This window comes from Anoplolepis gracilipes, chromosome 8, assembly GCF_047496725.1.
Source record: "Anoplolepis gracilipes chromosome 8, ASM4749672v1, whole genome shotgun sequence".
NCBI classification, from domain to species: Eukaryota; Metazoa; Arthropoda; class Insecta; order Hymenoptera; family Formicidae; genus Anoplolepis; species Anoplolepis gracilipes.
The window spans coordinates 1,937,727-1,961,742 of NC_132977.1; the positions used below are offsets into that span (position 1 = coordinate 1,937,727).

Here is a 24,016-nt window from a genome sequence, read left to right on the forward strand (position 1 = left end):
TAAACAGTTAAATTGATATCAAATTGTCATTAGAATGCAATTTTAATATAACCTAAGTATGTGTATAATACACACTTGTTAAATAATAAATTTCTTTCTATTTCTATTGCAAAAGTTTTTGCAGTTATTTAAAGAATAATAAACGTTCACAAGTTTCTACCATATTTGAGATGGCGTTGTCGCGTTTTACTGCAACCGCGCAAATAAATCTTGAGCCTATTCCAGCGGTCAAGTTTAAAACCGCGAAACTATTTTGCGTCTGGACGCGAGAAATTTATCTCTTTCCTCCGCAAAAACACTCATACTTGTAAAGAACGCCGCGAATGAATCTCTGGATTTTTCCCTCCTATGAAAATTTGCCGATGTACGCGCTGAAATTTACGACTGCAGAAATTTACCGGAAAGCGTGGCCCGCCGGCTATCCTTTCCGAACGATAAATTCCTTGGACTTTATCCAGCCACGTTTATCCGTGATTGTCTTACGCATAGTTTGTTCTACTTTAGTTTGCTCTTTCGCCGCTCCGTTGATTCCTTACCGTTTCTCCTACGTCGTGCGTTACCGACGACGCAATATTTCGTCGCGCTAACCCTCGAGCGAAGTGGAACAAGCTGAAACAAATTTCATCTCAAGCTGGATCGCACCTCTCTGATGCGTTCCAGCGTAAAACCTGACTGAGGAAAGAGAAGAAAGAATCACACACAGAGTCTTTTCGTTTTTATTTAAGTGAAAATGTATAATTTATTAAGGCGCTCTCATAAATCTCAATTTCTTTTCCTCGTAAATTTTTATGTCACGAAATATATATATATATATATATATATATATATATATATATATATATATATATATATATATTCAATTAAAAATAAAGTAAAGACTGTTAAAAAATATATATAAAAAAATGGAAAATTACACGTAAATGTGATAGATATATCGTGATATATAGATGTGTATAAAAGTCAAAGGCTCTTTGTAAATCCAACTAGTTTACAAAAGGTTTAAACTTTTTATATTATGTAAAAAAAGTCTTGCTCTTTTGGCTTTAATAAAAAGATTTTGCAAAAGCTGATAACATATACATATATCATATCGATAAATGTAAAATAAAATCGTGTTATATATAATTAAAATTCTTTAAGCATTTAATAAGTATAAGAGGACAGTTTTCTGTAATACAGAGATAACTTTGCATATTCTTGACAATAAATACACGATATGATACATTGAAACATTATTTATAGCATTATAGAGATATTATCCTCAGCTATGATATTTTAGAGTATGTATACGCGAATCACTCCCAGGTGTAGATATCCTCTTCAGGTTCTTTAAAAGAAATATCATCTCTAACACGATGCACTCTTTGCGCGAACGATTGTAATACACCTTCAAGGGGGATGTACGCTCCGCGATCATCGTAAAGAGTCGAACGGAGACACGAGAGAGGGCGAAGTCCTCCCGTTCCGGAAAAAACCTCGCCGACGAGCAGAGGAAAAGGAGGAGGAAAAAGAGATACACACAGAACGACAAACGCGCGAGAAAGAAATTCCCATTACTTTGGCGCCGGCGACGTCTACAACCCTACCGCTCGCGTCTTCCTCTTCTTCCGCTTCCTGCTCGCAACCCCTCCCTGCCGCCTTGGCCTCCTCCGCCTCTTCGTCGTCGTCCTCGTAGGTTTCTCCCCTAGCAAGGGAATAAGTGCGAGAGAGGGAGAGAGAGAGAGAGAGAGAGAGGGGGTGGGAGGGGGAAACTGTGATCCACGCATGTGCCAGAGCCATTCTATCGATTTCTCTGTTTCGCATGGTACTCACAGGGAGTCTCCGGTGTGTCGTGTCGCGTCCGCGCTTCTCCCGCCGCACTAAACGCGCCACCCAAAACAGCCTCGCGTATATGGTCGTCACCAGGTTTCCTTTTCAAGGTTAACCCTCGCTCGCCATCTACGTGTCAAATAAACGTCGCTCCGTTGCGGGATTAGAACTTTTCAAGTGACCTTCGCGCGACCTGTTGTCCCGTGTTGTTTCGGTTGTGCGTCGCGATTGTGCGAGTGACCGAGAGACAGTTTTTCAAAGGAACACCGGGATCACGAAGGCAACACGAGCGAGAATATCTGCCATCGTGTGAGACCGGCGAGTATCCCGAACAAGATCGTAGCACATACTTTTACTTTCCGGTGAGTAGACGTTTCGAAAGAGTCTCTGTTGCTCTGATAATTTCAATAAATTCAAGGAAATTTTCATGGCTGGAAAGACGATAATAATCTTTGCATGTATTCTTGATAATTATTTAGATGCTCCTTTTTCCGTATATGCGATGTCGAAACGTGATTTCATCGAAATTATAGCAGTAGAAGATTGAGAATACAAAGTTGAGGATTATCGGTTGACAGTCTTCAAACATCGAAGTATACTTTTATGTAAGTTATGTGGTGTTTCGTACCACACGACTGTTTGACAACACATTTTTTAGTTGTCACGTATTAGCATCAGTTAGCGGTAGAAGAATTTCTTTTCGCTCGACAATACCAAAAGGTCGACGATACATAAATATACAGTCCTTGGAATTTGAATTTGTTTAACGGATTATGTTGTGTCTGTTACCGGTTGTGAGAAATTTCGACTTGTTTATTAATAAGTACAAGAGGGCATTTTTTTAATTTTAAAAGTTTATCATAAAGCAACAAAAATACATTGTATTTTTCTCATATCACATTGAATTTATATTAACAATATGAATTTATAATAATACATAATAATAAATTAATTTATATTGATGAATAATATATTAATATAAATATAATCGATCATTCACTCATCACGTTATAATCTCAGTTTCATTATATAAAAATATTTTCGTTCAAAAAGTTCATATCCAACAGTTAACATTAATTTATAATAAATTTAGAATTTTTTATAATAGTGAGAAATGAAGAGAAGAAAAATACGTAAAACAAATATCAGTTCTTGAATCGGCATTTAAAAATATATTTTACGCACCAAGTTTTACTCATTTATTCATTATCAGTTATTCACCGAGGGTTTTACAAATCTTTTTACAAACTGCCACCGTGTATAGATTTCATTTACATTTTAACTGTCTTCCCGACCAAATGCGATTTAACGGCATCGTTAATAACAAAGTTCTCGCCGTATTCAATCGCTGTACAATGGCACGCGACAATTTTTCTCGACGAATACCGTTACAAATACGTGAGGCTGTTAGCTTAGCCGTGAGCGACGTTAGCCGACAATATAGTTTGTTTTTACGGCACTTTTTTCCCTCCTTCTTCCATCCTCGATAAGCGCCGTTATCTTTCACCGCGTGGATAATCCAAAGGATCGTTTTAGCTCTTTAGGAACGAGCCGACTCTAACTGCGGGCGCGCGTTATCAATGAACAGACGATGCATTCGAGCAAACGTGCAGCGAATAAGCCTCGTCGTACTTGTTACACAAATCGCATCCAAAAAAGACTTTTATCTCTCGCTCTTTCTTTTCCGCGTTGCCTCTCTTGTCAACCGATCGGAGCAACCGAGAGACTGCATCGTTCATTTATCCACTCTTTTTAACACCTCCATCTCTTGTACGCACGTACACGTGAGAAACATATTCTCGGTGCTAGGTAATTCGAGACCAATTTGAATTGACGTACCGCACCGTTAGAGGAAAGTAATTACAAGGTGGCGAACTCTGCGGGAGAGAGCGATGGACTTCACCGTGTGGATCGTAGGATATGTACCACCAACCTGTCCACCTGTGTAATCTATGCGACGAGCGTACGTGGCGCACGTGTGCCCGCCTAGCTACGCATATATTGTAGTTTGCGGTAACGTTGATTAAAATTACTATGCAAATTAGATGAAACCGGGAGATAGAGCGTGCGCGAGAGCCGGAACGGAGAGTAAGAAATAACGAAAAGCCAACTCTCTCTCTCTCTCTCTTACTCTTCTTTAGAGAGAAGCTCGGCGATGCGGTCGTTAACGTTTTTAGTAGCTTGTCTACAAATTTTGTCGCCGTCCGCACGATAAGCGGCTTGCTCTTAAACGGCGCTGCGACACAGATAAAAAGTGGTCTTAATCTTCAGTGTGCTGTGCCGGCTGTAATTTGATTATGTGAATATTCCCTCATTTTTCCTGCATATTATAATTGTCTCGATAATTTTAATATGGGACATTTTTAATTATTAATAAATGTATTAATACAAGAGCTATTTTATTGAATGCATTATTGTTGAAAATATTTTTTGCGTTGATTTTCTTTTAAATTTTAAATATTAATAAGCAACATTTTCTCTTGATAACTTTTTCATCGATAATTTACGATGATAGAGCTTATGTTTTAATAACATGTTCAGCTTACTATAGATTTGAAATAGAATTTTTGTCTTCAATTTTGTTATAAATATTATATAGATTATTGAGAAAATAATATACACATAATTAATTCCTCAAATGAAAATAAAAATAATGATGAGAAAAATATTACAACTTGTATGCAGTGACAATGATTAAATTTGATCTCTATACAAGTTCATTTCTTTCTTTTATGCTTCGATTCGGGCTTCTCTATTTGATTTCTATTTAGATACCAAGAACGTAAGAACATTTTTTATATTGTCTCGGCGACTCGTAGCCCCCATCGATTTCATGAACGGAGGAACGCATGATTCCTTACTGTCAATTCGGGCACTCGCAAGAGAGGAATGCACCTTCTCGCTAGATCGAGAGGAAGCATCGCGATTCCTCAACAAGCAGCGAGTGGCGTACAAGGCACGAGGGTAAGCTTCACCCTCGAGGCATGTGCGCGTAGGGCAGGCGAATTGATCGCGTTGGGGTAGAATCATCCATCACCGAGTGACAGTCCCGAGCTACCTACCTACCTACCCTATCCCGCAATCCCCTTCGTCCCCTCGGCAGCTTTGCTTCTCCTTCGGCGAGAGGGACGAGGCGGCGAAGGGTGAAGGAAGGGTGAGTATAACCGAGGCGGCGAGGGAGGATGATGGCAAATGGTGGCGACCTCCAACGACGGGCGACGAAGCAAGCGAGCAAACCCTCTCGACAATGCTCAAACTGATCCCATGGGACAACGCGTACCTCTCTTCGTTCTCTCTTTCTCTCTCTCTTTCTCTCTCTTTCTCATCCGAGATACGCCGTTCCTTCTCTCAATGTTATACCTACAGCTATCCGCTTGTATTCGACTCCTAAAATGAGCTGTTTTACCTTAATCGCCGTACTCTCGCCCGTTGCATTCTCGTACTTCATCTCGCGGTATTTAACCCACCGTTCTTGCGAGTTGTTACGACGTACTGAACGAGTAGTAGTTTTGTTGAATGCTGGTATCAGCATTCTCCTCTATCATCGTTACGCTTGCATTATGGACGCTTCTCTGCACGCTCATTTACATACATTACCGAATCATTAACAACTCGCTGCAGCGCGCGTAGGATATTTTGCCCATCGCAATACTATCGTGGATTAATAACTAGTTTAACATCATGCATAATTTTGATATGTTACCAGCTATCGTTTTAGCATGTGAAATAAATTTTATGGTAAATTCCATGTAACGTATCCGCTCGAAAAGGACGTTTTAAATCACCCTTTGCTCATTGACAATGACGCGTTATCATCTCATGCGCATGCATCCATGGTGCTTGGCAATCATCGCGGGCACCGACGCTACGACGGGCTTTTTAAAGAGATGCAAATGCAAAAGGATTCGAAGCGCGGTCACAAACGGTTAGGTTACACTGTGGATTACGTACCACTTGTTCCACGATGAGCGATGAATATTTAGTCGCGGCTTCTCTGCCGCGCGGCGAGCGATCCCGCGGAAGAACGATAATAACGTTACTGCATCACATCGGGCTCGCGGTGCATTACTCAGCGACGGGTAATCACGTCACCGATTTCCGACCCCTCTGGCGCTGCGCCTCCTTGCCCTGCGCTGCCGCAATTTTCTCGATCACGCGACACAAAGGACGGAAATCAATAATACTAGGTAAAGTTCCTATTTCGAACAAAGCATTTCTTTTCTAACCAGAAAATTTCCGATATTGGTATTTTCTCGTTATATATATATTCTAAGTAGATACAAATTTAATTTATAGATAATCCATTATTTGATTTACTTTAAATGAAAAACTGTCAAACCGTGGTTCAGAATCCTTCTAAATATTTATATTATAATATTATAGTTAATATTCTAAAACTTGAATTATAAATATACTTCATTCTATACAACTTACAATGTTGAAAACGTGTTCTTCAAATTGTCACAAGGACAATGACCGTTCGCGCTTTAGTTTCTCGAGGCTGACACTTTAGAAAAGGGTATTAGATACGTGCCGACCCCGCGCTCCTGTAATCTTGAGGCAATATTTGCGCTGTGCGTACTCAAATCCGCCCCGGGGGCGATATCACGCGCTCTGCCTCCGCTCTGCGTTGCCGCCTACTGTTCGCGAATAACCGATAATTTCGCGCGTGTGGTTAGTGCCATAATTGAAATGCTGTACAGGATATTCAAGAATATCACACGATGTCGAAAATAAATTTCCCTGAATTTAGAATCTTTCTCCGGGCCGAGATTATCACTCTAAAACTGTCTACATCAAATAATCGATAATTCTGCTAAAAATCTTTATTTGTAATTTATTAATTCTTTAATTCTTTATTAAAAAAGAATATTTGAAATTCAAACTTTCTACAAAGAATCTCTGGTATAGCACATGTCATAAAACACTCGATAGTAGCCTTTAAAGATGAAAACGCTTAACCGATTATTTTGTACCAACAGTGCACCATTAATTAAATCTTTGATGCACAACTGCATAAAACGAGAAGGAGTTGCAGTTTTAGTACATTGACAGCAGGAGGCACGAGGGCGTATATCACGTGGTGGGCGGAGGAAACGCACATGTGCGTTTTACATACGTCTCAATTATACTCCATTCGCTTTCTGATAATGAATTTAGAAACTGCTCGCGTGGAATATAGCAAGCCCACCTGTGATGTTCGTGACGTTTAATATGAATCTCTGTCCATATATTGTGAGTACAACGTCGCGATATATGTACGTTATTTTCTGATTATATTTTATTCCGATATACAACAGTGTGTGTTACTTGATTGCGCAAAATTAAACGTAAAGAATTTTTTTAAGTTATTTCATCATTCGTCGTGTTATTGATAACATTGAATATTTACATGTGTCTTGCATTTATAAATATTTGTCTTCAATTTATAAAAGAGTCAAAGAAATGGAAAATAATCTTTCGCATCTTATTTTGTGTACATTAATATAGACTTTATCATGCACAAATATTGAACACATAAATAAATATATAAAAATTAAATGTATAATATATATATTTTCTATTTCTCATTCATCGATTAAGAAAGTATTGTTAAGAACGTCGGAATTTTGAGTAATTCTCGCGAATATTATTGCATAGATTAAAATTCATATAACACGTTGCAATTCCGTAATCTCGCGGAAGTAATCAAATTTTTAGTAATGACGATTATTTTTATATAAAGCATACGCGATACGTATGCCAAGAAAAAATACGTTTTCCAGCTCATGCTTTTATCCAATTTTTTATGACATCATCGCTCTTGTATTTCGCTTTAATTTGATCAATTTCATCAATTCATCCGATCACGCTCTACATAATATCACACCGACGGCGCGTGCAAGGCGACCTGTTTCAAACGCCCTATGAGAAGCTCTTTTGAGGTTAACGCTATGCGTGGTACATACGAGGTGAGAGAGCATTGTGATCTCATAATGGACCAATATTTGCAATATGCACGCTAGGGGGTTACTGCGGCTTACACTCGCTCGCAACCCTTGCTGGTTAATACATCGCCGAAATTTAATGAAATAATTACGAGCGAGACTTTTCCGCAAAGAAGCGAAATAATCGAATTGTTTCACATTACGTTGTTGATGAAAAAATTTGTGTATTAAAAATATACTTTTTATCACAACAACCAATATCAAATATATTCTGTTTAAAATATACATCTTAAATCTCTAATGATGAATATATGAAAATTAGAAATGCTTCTTCATGATTTGCACAAAATTTATATGCAAAATTGTTTTAATTAAAAGAAAAAAAAATAATAACATTCGAATATATATACAATAATAATAATCTTTCTCTCTGATTTGAAACATTAAATAAACAGATTGACCTCTTTACAATCATCACGGTACTCATGCAATTTAAGATTAGGATGTGTCGGAAAGAACAAATATGTGAAGTGTGCATGTTTGTGTGACTCGGTATAGTGGGCTATTTTCGCCGGTTATGCCGAATCTGTCGACTTTATTGAGCATCGTTGCGCGTGGGACGGTGTTTCGGTTGGTCGGCTATTCATATGAAGATGTAATTGGGCCGGTTGACAGTTTCCGAGTCACTCATTTGACATGTGACATGATTCAGACGCGTCGAGTCGTTGTCACATCTTCAATTGGCTTCTCCGTTCGAGCAATCAGCGTCCCGTGGCCAACAAGAATCGCATCGCCTTCGTCATCTTTGTCGCGTTACTCTTTGTTTGCCACTTCGAAATTTATCCAACAACCGCAACCCCCCTTTCTTTCCACAATATACTTGAGCAATTCCTCTCGCGACCCATTCGTTTAATATACAGAAGTATACATACTACATTTCCTTGATTAAAATCGTTTATTGAAGCGTTTATAAAACACAGAATATTTCAGACGAGATATAAAAGATTTTACTAGAAAGCTAACCGAAAAAAAATTTAACTAGAAAGCTAAACGAAACCAACTTACGAGTATAGATATTATATAGCGAGAAATTAATAAATCATCGTTATAAATCCCGTCATGACTTTCAAAGAACAGGCGTGCTATTGACATCTTCTTTAATGTCAGTTGGTGCCGGATAATGCACGAACGAGGAAATATCGTACAGCCAGAGAGATCGTAGCAGCTGAAAGGTTAATCGTATGGCGTAGATTTTCCATCGATATGTCAATCATATCGGTCGCAGGTGGTGCGTTCCGGATATCGATAACGGCATATAGCCCCTCTGTAATGTACGTTATTATGCACGTATGGCCGGCGTTACACCTGTCTAACTCGATGGTAAATAGAAATCCTACGCGATAACGAGCGACGACGACGAATAGCGAGGAACGCGAGATTCGCTGGTGTTCGGTTTGGTATGCGGCTCTCCTCGGAATTTGTTTATCAAAGCGTTTAGTCGGAAATGATAATTCTCGGCTAGCATTAATCGTAATTATACCCGACGCGCTAACCGTACGTTATTAGATGTCCGCCAAGTGCCTGACAAACAACCGCGCGCGATGTCGAGATCCGTACATATCCGGTGTTCCCGTCTCATCAGGGGCCGATCGTTGGAAGAGCAACCGCAATCCGACACTAGAAATCCGCAGTAATCTCTCGCGATTCCCCGTAAGCTCGTTTGCAAATGTAACAAAACATCGGATGAGAAGGACGTAATAGGAGGTAGATAGTGAGTTACCAGGTGAGTTACGAGGTGCACTAATCCGAAGTGCATCCACCCTGTGGTGGATAAAGCGTGTGAATTTGATGCGTTATCACGCGGAATCGATTTTCGACGAGGCGGGCACGCGATTGAGCACCTCTGCGCGGTTGGCAACAAATCAGCATGACAAAGAGTGCGGGAAGGAAGAGGTGGTGCTCGAGCGCGTTCGGCTCGGTATACGCGCTGACGGTTGAAGACTAAAGGGGTGTGTGGCCAGTGAAATCTGTCACCCGGATGTCAATCAATATTTCGTGGGGTTCGTATGGGCGCCCCGCTCAGCCAACCTTCTGCTCAGCCTCTCTTATCCGTATGCGTCCCCTCCCCCTCCCCCCGAGCGTATTTTCGTCCCTATGCCATCTCTCTCATGTGTACGCGTCAACCGGCTAGAAATCTGTACGACCGCGTGTGCGATCGTACAGACCGCCGCCAACGTACCAACGGACACCCTCCCTCGAAGTGATTAATTTTCTAGTGGAAATTAATCAAGAGGAAAAAATATGTGCCGGGCGTGCGCGAACGGACAATGAAGCGATCTGATGGGAATGTAACAGCCGGTCGTAATCGTCCAACGTAGTTGTATCGTCCCCCTCCCCCTCCCTCACGAGACACATAATGTTTAAGCGAAGTACTTTGTCCATTAATAAATCATAACAGGTTCTTCCGATTGCGTCGCGTTAATACGTCAGATGGACAATGGATGGCTGATATGTTTCTCTATTATCTCGTGTCACTGTAATTTCTCACTAATGAGATCGATTAAAAGTCACATTGTCTTTTAAATCGAGTTATTAACTTATTGCAATTCGTCATATTTATTCGCGAACAAGATACATCACACATGAAAGAAGAATATATCTGCATCGCCAAATTAATACCGCAGTACTTTGCAAACTTCTTCACACTCTAAAGTATCTTCACGTCGCGTCATTATTCATCGATATTAAAAGTAATCACTAATATAATTGAGCGAAAGATGGTACGATATAAAGTGAAAAAAAATCATGATTTTTCCACGTGGATGCGAAGCGACCAGACGTGCTTCACAGTAGTTCCACGTCGACGCTTCCTGTCATCAACGTCATTATTATCATCATCATCATCATCGTCACTGTGTTAGCCAGCCAGCTCTCGCAGTTATCTGCGCGCCAATATTACGAAAATCGGGGGTGCGCGTTACTCGTGCGCGTCCCTCAAAATAGAGTTACGAAACTGTAACTACGTTTCGATGCATTAATGCGACATAGGGCCTAGGGTTGGACCCTGGGAACTTCGTCGGAATTCATGGCGGCGTGGCGCGACCGTTCGTTGTAACGAATCGATCGCGGTTACATCGCTTTTCGGTTCGCCAGAAGGGAAAGCTGTTTACGGCGACCTGATCGCTTCGCTCGCTTGTAAATGTAACTTTACTATAATCGTCGAACAAGGAAGAGATTGAGAGACGTGATAGCTTATTGTTAGCGAAACGGATTTATTACGATTGTGTTGTAACTCGCTTACAATAAGAATATCAACGCATTAAGATTATATCTGCTTCAGTAAAAAAATAAGACAATATTATGTATTATCAATAATGTAAAAATAAGATACAATGGGAAAAAATAATGTATTGATTAACTGATCATATAATTATATTTAACATGAGAGATACATATTTTTTTGGAATATAAAATCAGCGAGATATTACAGAATCTAAAATCAGTAAGATATTACAGAAGAAGAGAATATTAAAAAAATATAACTGTTTGTTGTTTCTTTAAACAGCTTATATGCGTTCTTGTTAATTCTTGCCACATGTCTGATCTTTTACTTTGTTATATTTGGTATCGCATTTGCAAAGTTTAACCGCTCCCGCGTAAGAGGATTATTCCACGATGTTCAGCAACTAACTAACGAGTATCATGGAAACACAATTTACTTTGTGCATGCATTATGCATTTCTAAACTTCAAAAAATGTAAAAGTATTTTGATTCGTTTAAGGAGATTAAATATTTTAATACTTATTTTAATTTTATAGAAAAATAAAGACGATAATAAAATTTGATAGAGCATACGTCATACATCTTTTTCTCTAGAAATATCTTTAAGACATGACGGAATGTCGAAAAGACTTTATACAGATTACACTAACAGCAATGCGGATCACTCGCAAGTGGATCGCAAGCTATGAATACAAAATCAAAACTGACTTTGCGAAACTGATCTTGAGAAATTCGAATGGCGTTCGGATTATCCGTACTTGGTTTCTACACAGATGCATTAAATTCCTACACTAAGACGCTTGAGCTTTCATCGCAGTCCACCGACGTCGCAGAATGTCTCGCGTCGCGACAAGAACGGTGACGGTGCTTTAAGCAGAGAGCGCAGAGAGAGTGCCGCACTCGACAAGCGCTTTACAAGCACCGACCTTCGTCACCGTATGGCTCGTATTAGATATATTCAAGAATATTATTTTGTCACTCTTCTATCGTTAAATGAATTTCATCAAAAGTTGCAAAATCGATAAGAGCGCGCATTATAATGTATACTATTAAAAAAAAACATCAAAATACATTATCGCGTGAAATAATTTTTGTTTATTTTCTTACTTATTAATATATTTTATCGATATTTCATTAAAAGTGTGACAATTAATACACACAATAATATTCTTAACAAGTAAACAAGATTAAAACCGTGTGTATAGAAATTTATAAATAATATTTTCGCAAAGCCAAGTGTACAGATAAAAAAAAAAATCTGTTCATATACATACTACTGCGTCATTCGTCTGCTATATCGCTCCTCGTCGTCAATGACAACGACAGTGTCGCGGGTAAAAAACGGGAGGGTTGTTGTATATCGCGCAAGGGAGATCCTTTCTGTTTCTCACAACATTTTCTCGATGCAGCAAGGCCTTCGCGACGCAAGCACAGGTTACTTTGTTCGCCACTAAAACATTTTCGCTACCCTTCTTTGCTGAGCCGTCGACCTCTTGCTTTACCACCACCAATAATAGCTGCTGCTATTTACACACCGCGATGACGACGGCGAACGCAGTCCAATTGCTCATTACCAACTAATTACAACACGGATCAAAGAATTCATCGCAACGATACGTGCGTATCAGAGAAACATGCTCAGGGAAATGACATCGAGTAGAAGGAACCGGGAGCCGAGTTGCTTACGTGTTATGTAAAACTTGGGTTTATGTAGACGCGTTCGTACTCGTCGTAAGGAAAGGGTTTCTTGAGTGGAAGTGTCCCCCTCCGATTTTAATGAGCTTTAAATATGTTGTAGTCTAGGTCAAAATAGGAGACACGTATTTTTTTTTATGTGCTCTTACGGCCGACACTTCCAACCCTTTCCTTGTCAGGCTAGAAAATAGACGTCAGTATTACATTTTTATTACATGTATACGCAACAGACTGTGTGCGTCCTGTTGAGCTGATACTAACAATAAGATTATCAAAGAAATAAATTTGTTTATAGATGTGCGAAATTTGCATAAAACACAATTTCATGAATCGGATACAAACAATTTTGACATAAACGAGATCGTAACTTTGATAAACGAACAATTGCATAGTGTTCTCGGAGAATCATTATAACGTTATCTACAGTTGTTTTCACTCAAGTAGACTTTTTTATCCGCCTACACTTGTGTCTCCAGAATCATCCAGAAAAGTCATGAGAGAAAGCAGTACCGTAGCGTCTCTTTGACGCTTGACAAGTACATAAAAACATGGAGAACATATTTTTCCCCTTTCGTACAGGCTTCGATTCGTTTCAAGTCGTCATTGCTGTCGACCCATTTTTTCTTCATCTTAGTTTTTTTTTCAATTTTTTCCCCTCTAATCATGCGTGGTAGTATAAGTAAACGAATTCACATGTTACGTGGACAAGAATATACAAAGCTAAAATCATTTCCTTGTCACGAGTGGTTCCGCTCGATGTTATAATGTGATTTACATCGTAGAAACTACTGTCGCATCTCATCAACGCGATCTCTCCCGTCGCAGCCTTTTCTTTGCAAAAAATTCGTCAGGCAAACATAACGAGCGACGGGAACGACGAAGAGAGAGAAAGCTTTGGAGAAACTTAGAATCCTGACGCATCAAAGCAAGAATGCTCCCTCTGTCGGAAAATTAGGCCGCGTGATGTCTTTGAGGATTCTTCCCCGTCGCTCACCCGCCAGCTATCGGCTTCGACTACTCCGTTTCGACGTTAACGAGAACATTCCGCATCGGTAAAAAACAAAATTATTTCTGCGTGCTCATCGAAGTGCGAACGAGAGTTGCGCGCATCGTCTTTGAGATCAGATTCCTCCTCTTGTGGTGGCCTCGATGAGTTTGAGAAACCAACCACTTCCCATCGGGATGCGATACGCGCGCTTGAGAATTACAAATTCATAAAAACAAGCACACTCATTAGGGTCTTATCGTGAATTTTTTTTCTTTTTTTTCTTTCTTTTGTCCCTGCGTATACGAGCGAATATACTTTATACCGCGCACTCGACCGTCATTCGTCACAAAGACTTTTCGGCGAGCGACCGTTGCTTCCCGTTTTGCTCCTTCATTCATCTGTACGAAAAGCGTGCAAACGACGAGTAGCTGATGGAAAGGGGTGAAAAAGAATAGGATTTGGATGAGAAAGAGAGAGGGAGAGAGAGAGAGAGAGAGAGAGGGAAAACATGGGCGAGGAATATGAGAAAGAAGAGACAGAAAAAAGGAACTTTCTTTTGCTTTTGGCCGATGTTACAAAGTATAATACGAACTAATTACCTCATCGTCGTCAAAGCTACACTCGACACTCGACTGCCACTAGGGGACAATAAGTGGACACTTTTGCCAGCTTTTCTGCATACGTGGCATCGAAAGCAAATTCTCCTTCCGGCCTGAGAAGACAAAAAGAAAGAAATAGTAGTAATCGAGAATGTAGAACAGGAAAAGAATGAGAGAGAGAAAGGGAAAAGAACAGTCAAGCAGTGGAATGTCCTCAACATTCTGCAAAAGATCGACAGAGATAGAAAGAGCTTCTTTTCGACTGATTAGATCTGCAATACGAAAAACGAACGCAATCATATTATCACAAAGCTTCATTCCCCTTGACTTGATCTCTCTTTCTCTCTCTCTCTCTCTCTCTCTCTCTCTCTCTTCTCTCTTTTTTTAGTGTGCAATGCTGCGCGCACAAGGGGATAAATCAAAGCAGGTATCATCCAACCATGATGCCCATCGTGCGAACCTACAAAAGAAAAAAAAACACTGTAATTAACCTCTTCAGCATGCTATCCCCATTTGAATTTCGTTTTATTAGTCGGAGGAACATTTGACAACATTATCGTTGTATCTCTTATATTCAGAAGAGACGGGATATGAATTCGAATGCGAAGGGTTAAAGGGGTTGAATATGGGTGCGTATACACGAGGACCTATCTCTCTCTTGTTGTTATCGGCATCGTCGGTCGTCGTCCTTTCTCGCTGCAAACGCAACGCATTCGAAAAGGCCGGGGAAAGAGAACGGGAGTTTTTGAAAAACTTCAAAGCCACCGAAACGATTGTTCGGCAACGCTCACTCTGATGCGTATGTGCCTCGAGAGGTAGGCGAAGGGGCGCAAGCACTCGCGAACGCGTACGCCCACCCCTTTGATTACCTTCGAGCTTCTCGTTCTCCTGCTCCTTTTCTCCTTCTTCGGGGGACTCTCTTCTTTAGGCAGGAACGAAGAGAACGGCGAAAACACACCAACGCATACAGTCTTCCTTGTGCGTGAACGAAGAAAAAGCATCTACACGATGAAGGAGCCGTCCCGACGTGTTAAGGCGATGAGAAGGGCGTCGCGATGGAACGAACTTCATTGATTTTACGAGCGTTCTTTTGACCTCGCCTTCGGCGAGAAAGAGATGGCGATAATTAGTGCATCTCAATCTCTTCGTTCGTTTTCATGGAAATGATAAAAAAATCTAATTATAATTAGCTCGAGGAAAATGCCTTTTTCGTACATTTTATTCGCCTTGATTTTTAAAAGTTCAATTGTAAAAACTTGTAACTTTCAAAATTTATGTCAGTTTTTCGAAAAGTATAACTTTTATGTATAAATCTTTTAAAATTTTAAAAATTGCAGTGGCTATGACGGATCAAAATTATCCATGTTTCTAATAATTATATAAATTTTAAAAACCTGATGGTAACATTGTGACAACACAGATTAATTTATTGTGTATTATAACTGCGGATTTTCGCGAAAAAGACACGGACGATTAAAGTTTTTAAATAAATCGATTTATAAGTAAGCTTTATTCCTCATGAATCTTTTTAGCTTTTGCTATCTGTCACGATTCTAGCAAATAACTATTCGTCGACGTTACTTACGAGAGTAAGGCTAATAAGTGTCCGTTATGAGCATCGTAACTCGCGTAATATCGGTTCTGAGAGGCGTCATTCGTTCACCACTGCGATCATCATTCCGAATCATGTTATCGCCGAGAATTACGAGCGCTATTACATCGGCGCGGCGGAGTAATATAAGATCCGAGCTTCAAAAGACATAGCTCGATCCTCGTCGTCCGCGGTATCCGGTAAAACATGTTACGTTATACGTAACATTACCATCGACATAACGTCAAATATTATTATGGATTTTAAATGTCGACGACGAGTCTAGTTTTATAATGGTTAGTGTATGTTGCTCCATTTGAGATCTATATAAAAACATTTGATATTATGTTAACGTGATGATGACGTTACGTATAATGTGCATAGATCTTGACGCGACGAAACAAGTTGCTTGATTGCATTCTTTAATCTATAATTAAAATTATGACATATTTGAACACGATCACGAAATAATTGGCAAAGCTATAAATTCAACCTGATCTGCAATTTCTTCGTGTTTTGTTTACTCTACTGGATCATCTAATTTATTTTAATGAGACGATTTTGCTTCGAAAAGAATTTTTAGTGGTCTCGATTTATTTTCAAGTTTCAGTCTCCTCGATTAAAAGTCTTAGGCTCGGGATTTCCTATGTTTCATTCTGTGCTCCTTAGACTCGTTCTCGATTATACGACGCGAATAACAGTTGCGTTCGAGAGTTATTAATATCTTAATTACGATAGGCTTTCGTTTTTGCGAGGACGTCTGGTCGATCGATTCTTCAAGGCAAGACAAGAGTCTGCTTACACTACCAGAGTCAGATGCAAGATTGCTGTCTTTTTAATGGACGCGATCTTTATTAAATTCTTCTATCTCATCGTACAACTAGATTATTAACAGTTGTAATTATATTTTTAAGAAACTTGTACAACTCTCGTTAGACAAGTGAAAAAACGCGAATTAATTTTTATCTTTCTCTCTCTCTCTCTCTCTCTCTCTCTCTCTCTCTCTCATGTCATTCTTAATCTTGTTATTCTCAAATCGCTCCTCAAAAATGTCCTTTTATATCGTAATTTTTAAATTGACTTCTTTAACATTTGCATTCATCCTATCTCCGGTCTCCGAATCACAAGTCATAATTTTACATAATTGCGCTGGTCCATTGGCGCCGTCGATGCAGACGACAAGGACTTAATCGCGGGCGGCATATCAATTTGCGATACCCCTCCAGTAGGTCGCGTCGCATTGTCGGGCGATCGCGAGTGGTGGGCACGCACGCGCTCGTGATCGAACGCGCCGAATCGGTGAAAAATTCGCGGCGACGAGCAGGAGACGTGACGTCGAACGGGGGAGAAGAGTTCGGAAAGTGCGACGGCACACGCGGACGCGCGCAGCTGACGCGCGCGAGGAGCGCCGATAAAAGCCGACCGTCAGCGTGCGTCGCGTGCATTTATCACGCGTCTACGAAACTGTCCACCGGCACGTGGGAAGACGAAAGCGCGTGTGCGTGCGAAAAGACATAACGTAACCCACGAGGATCCTTGAGATCATCGTATATACGAATGGTCCGTCTCATTTTATGCGACTGCGAGATAAATCTCGCAAGATAATCGACTCGTGGAATAAACTTTATGCTCGCAAATCAAAGAGAAAATAAACCGACTGCTCCGACATTCTTGTCTTTTTTTTTTTTTTTTTTATATCGCGCACCGGACTTCGAACGGAGATAAATCTGGTCGTACGGGCAGCTGCTCGTCGACTATTTGAAGCAGTGGCAAATGATCCGGAGGCGCCGGGAGCACGATTTACCGAGAAGAAACGACTAAGACGAATCGAAAGTGACAGCCCGGGGCTTGGACTCAGTTGAAGGGAAAATCGCATCGATGTCACTCGGACTGTGATATCGACGAGGACATGGTGTAGGACATCACTGACTGCGGCAAATGCGACGAAACTAAGATCGAGGAATCGAGAAAAAGAGAGAAAAACGACAAAGATCATCCATACGATTGCTCGACGCATCAACGTGACGTTAGTGAATTGAATAGTGAGCGAAATAATCGTTGCGTGATAACTGAAAGTTACATCGATACGTTATCAGCGGACAATTTGTCGGAAAGAAAAATATCACTTGAGAATCGCACATCCAAGGAATCCAACTATCAACGTTATATTTTATTCAGCATCAGCTGTCAGGTAAGAATTCAATAACTACCGAGATGTAAAACCAGCAGTGTATATTTTACTGTAACATCGCGAATTATTAATAATCGGAATTAATCGGTTACCACGCGATCGAATTATCTCGCCGGATGATTCGAAATGATAAGATGCGCCCCGGTCGTTGCCTCGAAACAAGATTGTCTCGTAAGGAAGACAAATGTCTTCCATGGCAATTAAGAGCAGGAAGGTAGATATTTATCTTGACAAAATTCTCGTTTTCCTTTCGACATAAAAGAGAGATTTCCGTGTCTTATTGTTGACCGCAAAAAAAAAAAAAAAAAAAAAAAAAAAATCAAGCAGGGTAGAATTTTACTCCGTATATATATATACATATATATCAACAATAAACATTCATTATAGGAGAATTGTAGCTGTAATATACAAATGCAAATTATAACGATAACCCATCCATATCTAATCGTCGTTAATTAAAATGATAAATGAGGAAAGCCTATTAACACGCATGCAGATAGCATCATATTCGATCAGATTAGCGAGATTTCAATCTCGATGTTGCACAACTTCCCAGATACGTACAATTTATTTAAAATCAACGTTGCATGCAAATCATGAATATTTACGAATAGTAGCATACGAATTGTCTGCACGAATTATTTATTCTTCGCATAAAATTACAACGATTAGAAGCATTCTAATCTCAATTAACCCTTTTATCGAGCCATCTAAAATCTCTCGCTGGCTCATTGTTCAAATTCGTTTTACATTTGATAATTTATTAATATCACTAGAAAGATCCACTTTTGCAGACCGTTCTTATCAGTAACAGAGCCGCAGTATTTTATACGATAAATACTTGGCGCAAATGAGTTTGCGCTCCCGTAATTTGAAAATAAAAGTCGTAGCCGTCGTACTTGTTTGATCCGATCGTATTGAGATCGAAAAACGCGCGTACTTCGGCACGCGAAATAAGTTTCGCGAATTTTTCGCTTGTAACGGGATTTCGCGTCACGGAAGAGAGAGTCACGCTAGAAAGGAAGGAAAAAGACCGGTCAGCTTGGCCTGGGCGTTCCTCGAATTACCGGCGGAATTACCGGGTGGAATTAGCCGCGGCGGCGGTACATCACAATTAATTCGTAATTAAATCCTTCGGACGGGGGCAGGGGACGTGGTTCCTCCCTTTCGTGTGTACATCTCGCGTGGGCGGTCAGAGGGTGCTCGAAAGTGTGCTTCAGCGAGCGAGCGCGACGATATGAGGGAGAGGGGCCGCGTATCGCCGCGCCGGTGTGACAGCAGGAAATAAAGGGCAGGCTGTGCATTAACGTCGACGGTCAAAGGGTCGCTCGAATATCGACCGAGACGGTGTTAAATTGCCATTTGTCGGTCGGGGAATGCCCCCGCTTGCGCTTCGCACTCGCGTCGACTGTCGTCCGATATGTGTCGTCCGCCTTGTACATACACGCTTTGGCTTTTCAACGGTGAAATAATAACGCTTCGCAAGAATGTCACTTTGAATACATATTGTTAAATATTTTTGGCAATTTTGGCTAATTTTCTTTATTTACCTGCTAAATCCACCGCATTAATAATAATAAAAATAAAATCGCGGCAAAATATTTTTATTCCATTGGAATAAGAACTAAATAAATCATGACACTTTTTTATAACAAGGGCTCTCAATTATGCTTTTTTGCATTTTATGCGTTTCAGTTAACACGGAATTATATTAAAAATTTTGAAAAAGAAAGAAGAAAAAGAGATACGAAAATGTGTAACAAGTATAAAATGATGAAATCCATTATCATTTTGTCAGATAAATCTGCGTGTGATTTTGATACAACATGCAACTTTCTCCGATACTTTCAAAATTAATTGCCCTTTAATTATTACAATAGTTTATAAATATAAAGTTTATTAATATAAATTGTATTTTTAACTTATTTATTAGCATCTTTAAGAATCCTCGTAAATTATTATTGATAATGAATAAAGATTTAAGGAGCTTTTACAAATTTAAACGTTGTAAAAATAAAATCTGTAGATCTAAAACTTCCTTCTCTTTCCTTTCTTAAACTGCTATTAGATCAATAATAATTTACGAGTTAAATATTATAACCGAACGTCATAGTCGGATATAAATTTTCAAATAAATAAAATTTTTCAAATCAATGAATAGCTATTTAAAAAGAAACTAGATAAGAATCATTTAACGTCAAAATTAATAAATAGAATATAATTTGTATAATCTGAAAATTGTAAAAATTTTATATCAAATTAACCTTTTTATAGTGATTGTACCACGAAAATTTTATAGAGTCTAGACCCAAAAATTCATGAAAATAAAAGTTTTAATTCTACGGGGCAAATTTTTATTTCAATTCACAAATTAATTTTATATTTTAAAAGGCTAAAAGTGCTTTATGTAATGTCAAATTCATGAATCCCGAAATGTTTAGATTATTTACATTTATTAACTTTTGACGTAACCGATTCATCCAGTTCTTCTTTAAATGATTTATTGAATAAAATGTAAAAAATTTTACCAGAATAGAACGAAAAGTACGAAAATAAAATTTGGGAAAAAAACTCATTTTTAAAGAACTCTGTCACAAATATAGTAGCTCTCAGATTATTTATCATAGAATCGTGTTTGACGCGGCCGAAGATTACTTTTGCCATCCTGATCGCGTTTCCGATCGAGTTCCCCGGGCAGTACGAAAAACTCGATACGAATTACCGCCCCGGGGTATAATATCGGCTGTTCGAGCCAATTCGCATCCCCTCCGATGCCAAGTGAAAATCCCGTCTGATCCTTTTTACCGGTTTCGCGTGCGTCACGTTCATCCTCCCTTCAACTAACATCGCGTGGCTTTTATTGCATTCTTGTTATTAAGACGATACGAAGTGCCAATAGAGAATATTGACGAGAAGTGTAAGTCTATGAATAATCCGATACAATTTCTACAATTGAATACTATCAATTATCGATGGATATTTTTCGATGTAGGATAGAATATATTTTATTTAGTATTGATTATTTTCATTCACGATTAATCCCCCGTTTTTTACTACAGTATATATATATATATATATATATATATATATATATATATATATACAAAAATTATTTTAAAATCCATAAAAAATAGTTATAATTCTTTTGTAGAATTTTATGCACATTATATTAGGTATCTCATTTTTAATCAACTGTCTATTTTGCAAATTTTATGCAAATTATGAAAGAACGAAAATTTATATTTTTCTTTCCGGTCCTTTTTATTTTCTGCAGTTGGATGAAGCAACTTCAAAGTACTGTAACAGACAGATAACGTGAGCGGCACACAAAATAGAATTCACAAACGTGAATTCCCACGTTTCTCGCTTGACACACACTCCCGTAAAGTGCTTATCGGATATGACTATATACAGATGTAAGATTTTCGCCTTCGTCTTCTGAATCCCGCTATTCTCATTCACATCATGAACAAGTTTTAAGCCAAGTCCAAATGAGACACTGAGTTGAAAAACAAGCATAAGCAATGATGAAAATACTGCTCTGACAGAAAAACGTCCAAAATTTTTTAAATATACTATATGTATAATTTTAAGGTTCTATACCAAAGATAGATTTTTTACGCAGATTTTATATTTATATTTATTATATTATTGTATTTAGCAGTACTTGATGTATTTTCAAAAAATTTATTTATCAATTGTTATTGTCTTGAATGGATTCTTATATACAAAAATCTTACATATAAGATAAATCTGCCGTCGTAAAAGATACAATTTCTTAAAATATTAAAATAAGTCATATTTACAAAAATCTCATCTGGCGCAATATCAGCATAAATCTGATCAGCTGTTTAGCTGTCATCTGACATTATTATCGCAGCCAGCTTCACGATTCGTCTGATCGTAGATGTGTAATAGTATCAGTATATAGTTTTATTCTTGCAACCGTGAAAGTACAGATAGAAGGAAAAAGACAAAGTCGCGTTTGGCGCACTGATAGCGCCATGAGCGCTATGTCAAAGGGGTAAACCGGTCACGCCCTTTTGAGAGTGCGCGCATAATAAATCCACCGCGGTGACTCGCGCGAGTGTACTCGTTAAAAAACGCACTCCTGCGTTTATTACACATTTTTCGTACATGCGTGCTCTGAGGGAACGACGCTTTTGTCGCGTCGGCGTCGCCGGAATTTCGGTAGCGCGCTCGGAAATGCTCAGAGAAATCATCGCCACCGAGTTCACGTATTTTCATGCAAATTTGCACCGTCGCAGCTCCATGGTCTTTCTTCTCTCCTCTTCCTCCGACGTACGTTCGCCTTTGCGTTCTTAACTCGCGTCGCGTCGTTCTCCCTGCCATCGTCGTCACGTCTTTTGTCTCTCTGCTAGTCCGCGCAAAACGGTTCCTAGAATTAGTATTCGACGCCGCGTCTCCACGGCCTTTTTTAGTATGCCTCGGGGCAGCTCCGAGGCCGTCGAAACATGCGGGGCAACCGAATTTTTTCTATGACTTTTCCTGCTTTTTCGACGTCAGGACGAGTGATGCACCCGTTGCACGGACGCCGAGTATATATACTTTGAGCCGGACGTATCTCGAATGCGAATTGCCGTTTATCACAATCACGGTTCAAATGCCGAGAGTATAGTCTTACTCGATGAATTGTACGTACGTATGTGAATTAAAAAAAGTTTATGTAATTACATAAACACTATACATCGAGCAATATCAAGAAAACCTGCAGAAAGAAAGTATATTATAATTCAAATTATAATGTAAACGGACATGTAGAGAATAGAGAGAGAGAGAATTTTATCATATTGATATATAACGACTTTTTTTTTCAACGACAGTGAGATAAATATCTTTTTCTCCAATTTTTTAATCCTGCTTATGTTAATCTAGCAGCTAATAATTCTGAAAACATAAATTCCATGAGCACATTCTAGGAAAGATCAGTATAACTAAGTTTCTCACTTATCAAAATACATTAGCGGTTCTTTTTATCTTTGCTCGTTTCTCAATCCTAAGTGTAAAAATGTTACTCGAAATGTATCGAAGATCCAGTTATCTATCTAGACGTGTCCTCTCTGCTGTTTGGCAGGCGAGCATCGATCGTCGAAATATCAATTATGTTTCGTCGCGCGCACGTGAATAGCGACGATACATAAATAGTCTTCCATCGAAAAGAGGCTTTCGAATAGGCGAGATTAGGCCGCGTTGAAAGTAGGTAAAACCTTGTCAAAACAGAATTCCTACGTGCGGCTTGAAAAGCAGGTCTTATCGTTTCAGGTCTTTAGGCATGCCAGATTAGTTTTATGCGTTGACAGGTACGTCGCGCGCTGAAACGACACGAATCCGAGCGATCGCATCGTGACGCATATTGATTAAGCTCCAACCACCCGTCCATTGAAGCGCATTGAGCAGATATTTTGATTTTTGTGAAATAAAATAATATCCAATTTGTATGATAAATAGTAATAGTAAATAGTAATTTCCACAAAATACAAATATAATTATATATACATGAATATAATTTATCACATCAGTAGAGTATATTTTCAAACAGAGAGTGCATAATTGATGAAATTTAAAATTATATATTAGAAAAGACAGAATTTATTTTTTATTCAAAGAAGAATGTATTAATTTAATCAATAGATGTATTCATTCGCAATGTTTTATAAACGGTTATTTTAAGCTTTCATTGTTTGAATTTCATATCTTCTCTCATTGCGCAAACGAGAAAAAGAGAAATTGATTCTCACATGTATTCATTTTATATCTATTATTTCTTTACATTTTATTCCTTTATCGCTTTAATTTTTCGTTATTATTTTGCATTTTTTGTTTTTGTTTGAATTACATTCACTCATATGCTTTTATACTTTATATTATATTTAAATATCTTTTTATACAAAAATATTCTATAATCTCTGTTA

At 38.8% G+C, this 24,016-nt stretch overlaps 1 protein-coding gene across 2 annotated transcripts in view; it reads left to right on the forward strand.

Moving 5' to 3' along the window:
• Positions 1-1,769: 1,769 nt before the first annotated feature.
• The window catches only part of Fz2 (frizzled 2), a 70,839-nt gene continuing 48,592 nt past the window's right edge, over positions 1,770-24,016 (forward strand). The window contains exon 1 of one of the 2 annotated variants that reach the window (XM_072898263.1): positions 1,770-2,171. The gene's annotated coding sequence lies outside the window, so the exon portion shown is untranslated. Of the gene's footprint in view, positions 2,172-17,588; positions 18,084-24,016 lie in introns of those variants that run through there. The other variant, XM_072898265.1, reaches the window with a different exon arrangement.